Below are 6,000 nucleotides of genomic sequence, written 5' to 3'. Positions count from 1 at the left end.
CGTATACCATTACCTTTGTCCTTCGCTATGTTACTTGCCCGAGATTTGATCGTCGGTATCCCTATACCTATTTCAATCTCGTTACCGGCAAGTCTCTTTACTCGTTCAGTAATACAAGATCCCGTGACTAACACTTGAGTCACATTGCTTGCAAGGCTTATATGTGATGTTGTATCACCGAGTGGGCCCCGAGATACCTCTCCGTCACACGGAGTGACAGATCCCAGTCTTGATCCATGCTAACTCAACGGACACCTTCGGAGATACCTATAGAGCACCTTTATAGTCACCCAGTAACGTTGCGACGTTTGATACACACAAGGTATCCCTCTGGTGTCAGTGAGTTACATGATCTCATGGTCATAGGAATGAATACTTGACACGCAGAAAACAATAGCAACAAAATGACACGATCACATGCTACGTTCAAAGTTTGGGTCTTGTCCATCACATCATTCTCCTAATGATGTGATCCGGTCATCAAGTGACAACACTTGCATATGGTCAAAAAACCTTAACCATGCTTGATCAACTGGCTAGCCAACTAGAGGCTTACTAGGGACATTGTTTTGTCTATATATCCACACATGTATCTATGCTTTCATTCAATACAATTATAGCATGGATAATAAACGATTATCTTGAAACAGGAAATATAATAATAACTATTTTATTATTGCCTCTAGGGCATATTTCCAACATACACATGATCATTGTCTTGAATATCGTCTTAATTTTCTGCTCTTCTATCAATTGCCCAACAATAATTTGTCTACCCACCGTTTGCTATTTTCTCAAGAGAAGCCACTAGTGAAACCTACGGCCATCGGATCTACTTCACATCATCTATTTGCAACCTCTAATTTGCTATTCATGTTTCTATTTTGTTTTCTCTTTTATTTTCAGATCTATATTATAAAAAAACAAAAATACCATGCTGCATTTTATTTGCTATCATTCTTATTTGCATATATCAATCTATCCTTACTTTACCCACGAGGGATTGATGACCTCTCCACGCGTTGGCTTGCAAGGATTTGCTATTTGTGTGCATGTGTCGCTTACATAGTCTTGTGGATCTTCCTACTAGATTGATACCTTTGTTTCATAACTGAGGGAAATACTTGTCTTCGATGTGCTACATCACCATTTGAGCCTGGAGGGAACCCAACGCAATCAGCAAGGAGTCGGTCGTCTCGCCCGTCGCCCCGACGTGCCTGGAGAAAAAACTGGTGGGAGGCAAGGAGGAGGGCGAGCTTCGGCTTGAGGGTGAGGGCGAGGCTGTCGAGGATCGGGAGGCACTCTCCCAGGGGCGCACAGAGGCAAAGCTCTACGCGGAGGAGCGGCGACGCTTGGAGAAGGGGAAGAGCCGGCTTGAGAAGGCGATGAAGCTAGACCGTCAGCAGGGTGAGGAGGCGCAAGCATATCACGATTAGCTCGCCAAAGATGCCCATGTGTCCCTCATGAAGGCCCTCGATAATGCCAGGAGGCCAAGCGACAACGGGAGGGGGCCTCATGCCGACGAGAAGATGCTCTAGGAACCACCTGCTTTATGCGAGCGTCCGCTCAAAATGCGGGAGGAGGCTATGGAGGCCTCCGAGAGCTGTCCCACGCCCTGCTAAGTCGAGCTCACAAAACATGAGGAGGAGGTCTTGAGGCGCCCCAGGGCGGTCGCCTCCCGCGAGGCGAACATCGAGACCCGGGAGCGCGAGTTATCGTCTTTCCCGTCTGCGTGGGAGGCAGAGCGGGAGCGCCTATTGGCGAAGGAGTGCAAGTTGGTTTCCGCCCAGGCTACTCTCGATGAACAGAAGGGCCTCACGGGCCAGCGGGGCAAGCTCTAGGCCGAGGTCGACGACCTCAAGAAGCAACTGCTTGATGTGGACGCCATCGTCGAGGAGGCGTGTCGTGACTTGTTGACCCTGGCGACGATGCGACTTTTCGACAACCTTCTCTGCCTCGATAGTCACTTTGGTTTCAGACGAGAGGTTGCGAGGGATCACATCGGTTGTGGTAGAGAGACCCCTCACAATGATGGCGAGAGTAACGACAGTGGTGCCTCGTCCGCCTAGACTCCCCTTGGCGCATTGCTGTAATAAAGTATATGCAGCCTCGTGGGTGTGTGAAAACATTCTTATGGCACTTTTGTCTTAAGTAGTTGATGTTTTATGTGTTTTTGTTTTCCTCTCGAGGCCTTTATTTCCCTTTTAGGTTGCCTTTGTGCCTTGTGTCGCTTGGACCCAGCCCCCGGGACGGGCTACAACCGTTGCTGGTATGTGTAGAGCATGCGCTCAACAAGGCCACATGGTGTAGGGATCTTAGGGATGGTAGGAGTCCCTAAGGCACGATGCTCAGGGTCCCCCTTGACGTGTAGGCGTCTCGTGCCAAGGAAATCAAGATGCCTTGAGAGGTGAATGAGAGGTATAAAACCCGAGGGGTGTTTTAGACTTAGCTCCTTTGAGGTGTGCAGCTTGGAGTGAGTCCTCCATAGGGAGCAGCTTGCGAGGCCTCGTGATGGGGGGCTGATGACCCACAAGTATAGGGGATCTATCGTAGTCCTTTCTACAAGTAAGAGTGTCGAACCCAATGAGGAGCAGAAGGATCTGACAAGTGGTTTTCAGCAAGGTAATATCTGCAGGCACTGAAATTATCGGTAACAAGTGGTTGTGTGGTGAGATGATTCGCAACAAGCAACAAGTAACAAAAGTAGCAATGGTGCAGCAAAGTGGCACAATCCCTTTTGTAGCAAGGGACAAGCCTGGACAAAGTCTTATAGGAGGAAAAACGCTCCCGAGGACACACGGGAATTTCTGTCATGCTAGTTTTCATCATGTTCATATGATTCGCTTTCGTTACTTTGATAGTTTGATATGTGGGTGGACCGGCATTTGGGTACTGCCCTTACTTGGACAAGCATCCCACTTATGATTAACCCCTCTCGCAAGCATCCGCAACTACGAAAGAAGAATTAAGACAAAGTCTAACCATAGCATTAAACTAGTGGATCCAAATCCGCCCCTTACGAAGCAACGCATAAACTAGGGTTTAAGCTTCTGTCAATCTAGCAACCCATCATCTACTTACTACTTCCCAATTCCTTCCTATAGCCCAAATAGTGGTGAAATTTTATGTAGTCGACGTTCACATAACACCACTAGAGTAAAAACAACATACAACACATCAAAATATCGAACGAATACCAAATTCACATGACTACTATTAGCATGACTTATCCCATGTCCTCAGGAACAAAAGTAACTACTCACAAAGCATAATCATATTCATGACCAGAGAGGTAATGAGTAGCATCAAGGATCTGAACATAAACTCTTTCACCAAATAATCCAACTAGCATCAACTACAAATAGTAATTAACACTACTAACAACCTTACAAGTACCAATCGGAGTCGGGAGACGGAGATTGGTTACAAGTGATGAACTAAGGTTCGGAGATGAGATGGTGCTAATGAAGATGTTGATGGTGATGAGTCCCTTCCGATGAGAGGAGTGTTCGTGATGACGATGGCGACGATTTCCCCCTCCAGGAGGGAAGTTTCCCCGGCAGGATCGTCCTGCCGGAGCTCTAGATTGGTTCTGCTCAACTTCCGCCTCGTGGCGGCGGCGAATCCTCCGAAAAGCCTCCTCTTGATTTTTTTTCGGAACGAAACCCTTCATATAGCAGAAGAGGGGAGCCAGTGGGCCAGTAGGGAGCCCACAAGCCCCCTAGGCGCGGCCAGGGGGGTGGTCGCGCCTACGAGGCTTGTGGCCCCCTGGTTGCGCTCCTCTGGCACTTCTTCATCCCAGTATTTTTTATAAATTCCCAAAAAAATCCACGTTGATTTTCATGGCTTTTGGAGTTGCGCAGAATAGGCATCTCAAACTTGCTCCTTTTTCAGGCCAGAATTCCAGTTGCCGGCATTCTCCCTCTTCATGTAAACCTTGCAAAATAAGAGAGAAAAGGCATAAGTATTGTACCGTGAAATGAAATAACACCCCAAGAAGCGATAAATATCAACATGAAAGCATGATGCAAAATGGACGTATCAGGGGCTCATGAGGCCTTCGATATCTTGCACCAGGGAAATTGCCAAGAGTAGTGCAGCGAGGGCGCTCGTGGGGTTGCCTTTGGATGTTACGCGAGGAGACAAGAGCATCAAGGACCTGGTGAGGTGATGTACACGAGAGCAGGCCCGTGAGCTAGAGCTCAATCGCTTGGATTTTTCTGCTCTATTGGGGCTAACCCGAGCACATGCACCGCACCCAGCCCTCGCTCGCCTGACAGGCATGGGGAAGATCAGGAATGTGCGCCCCTCCTAAAGCATATCCAGCATGATTCCATGCAAGACCCTCCACTAGAACACCCTAACCCTTGGCAAAACATTCAACTTCTGAAGTGCACTCCATAATTGTTGACCACTCTTTGAGGTCTCGGTAGCCGTTCCTTTTTCCAGAGTCAAACACTCTTTTTAAGTCATGAGATATGGTACGCTGATTTAACACTGTAGTTTCCTGGCTTTTCAAATGCGCAAGCAAGAAAATCATTGCATCCACCTTGCCGAATTGGAACGTTTAGAATGGCATCTGCATGAGACGGGATAAAAGTATCTATGACCACATGTTGATTCCTTGTACATTTGTCCTAATCAATCAACTCAGGGACCTTTTCAATCACCCGTTCTCCGGTTTCAGCATCGGTGTCATGGAAATACTTCCCGCGGTCCATTTATCATCCCAAAACGAAATTGGTGATCCATCACCAGCTCGCTTTATCATAACAAACTTTAGTGATTCCATTCCTGCAATTGTAGCATGCCATGTAGCTGATACCGAGCGAGGAAGAACAACATTCATGAAATCAATGTGCGGGAAGTAGCGACCCTTCAAAACCCTTGCATATAGGAATATAGGCTAGGTCATAAATGCCAACCATGCTTCCCTAGCAAAGCCAAATTAAAGGGGTGCATGTCTCAATATCCCATGCCCTCTTTGCGCTTTGGAGTCGCAAGTTTATACCATGAAACCCAATGCATAGATTTCTTGTCCAAAGAGATACTCCATAATTTCTCTGCCATTGGTGAAGTGATGCTCTTATAGACTTTCTTGTTCAAGATAAAAGTGGTCATACTGTACAACGGGAGCGCTTGAACAACGAACTTCAATACTGCATCTCTCCCGGCGCAAGCTATTAACTTTTCCAACTACTCTTGCATCTTCCCTCGAGCCCTATCTCCATGTGTACAAAAGTTCAATTGTAATGCGCCCCACAGCTGTTGGAAGACCAAGATACTTTACAATGAAAGCCTCGACATGAATATCCAAGGATGTTTTCAGCAATTGTCGAACCGGATCCGGTGTGTTAGGACTAAAATAGATGGCCCGCTTATCTATATTCACACTCTGCCCTGAAGCACTTCCACATATCTCAATAATGGAGTTCAACCTTGTTGCATTGAGGAAGATGAGGCTATCATCGACAAATAATAAATGGCTCACCCGCGGTGATCTATAATTGACTCTGGTCCCCTTGTCCACATAGCCACCATCATAGTATTTGAGTAGCGAGGAAAAACTTTCCACACATAGCAGAAATAGGTATAATGACATTGGGACGCCATGTCGCAATCCCCCTGTAGGAGTGAAGTATGGTAGAAGATCTTGATTCACCCTTACCGAGAATCTGACCGACGAAACATATTTCGTAATAAGTCTTACGAAATCGATGCTAAAACCCAACTTCATCAAGATGGCTTCCAAGTAATGCCACTCAATTCAGTTGTAGGCTTTCATCACCAATTTAACAATGCATGAGAAACTCTTGCCCTTCTTTTGTCGCCTCCTAGTGTCCACACTTTCATATGCAAATACAATGTTGTCATTAATTAAATACCGAGGCACAAAAATACTTTGCTCTTCACTAATGATCACCTTCATATTGCCCCTCATACGATTAGCTACTACCTTAACAACAATCTTATACATCACCGTGCCAAGAGCAATTGAAC

The sequence above is a fragment of the Hordeum vulgare genome, chromosome 5H (assembly GCF_904849725.1).
Source record: "Hordeum vulgare subsp. vulgare chromosome 5H, MorexV3_pseudomolecules_assembly, whole genome shotgun sequence".
In the NCBI taxonomy this organism is placed as follows: domain Eukaryota; kingdom Viridiplantae; phylum Streptophyta; class Magnoliopsida; order Poales; family Poaceae; genus Hordeum; species Hordeum vulgare.
This window is presented reverse-complemented; position numbering follows the sequence as displayed.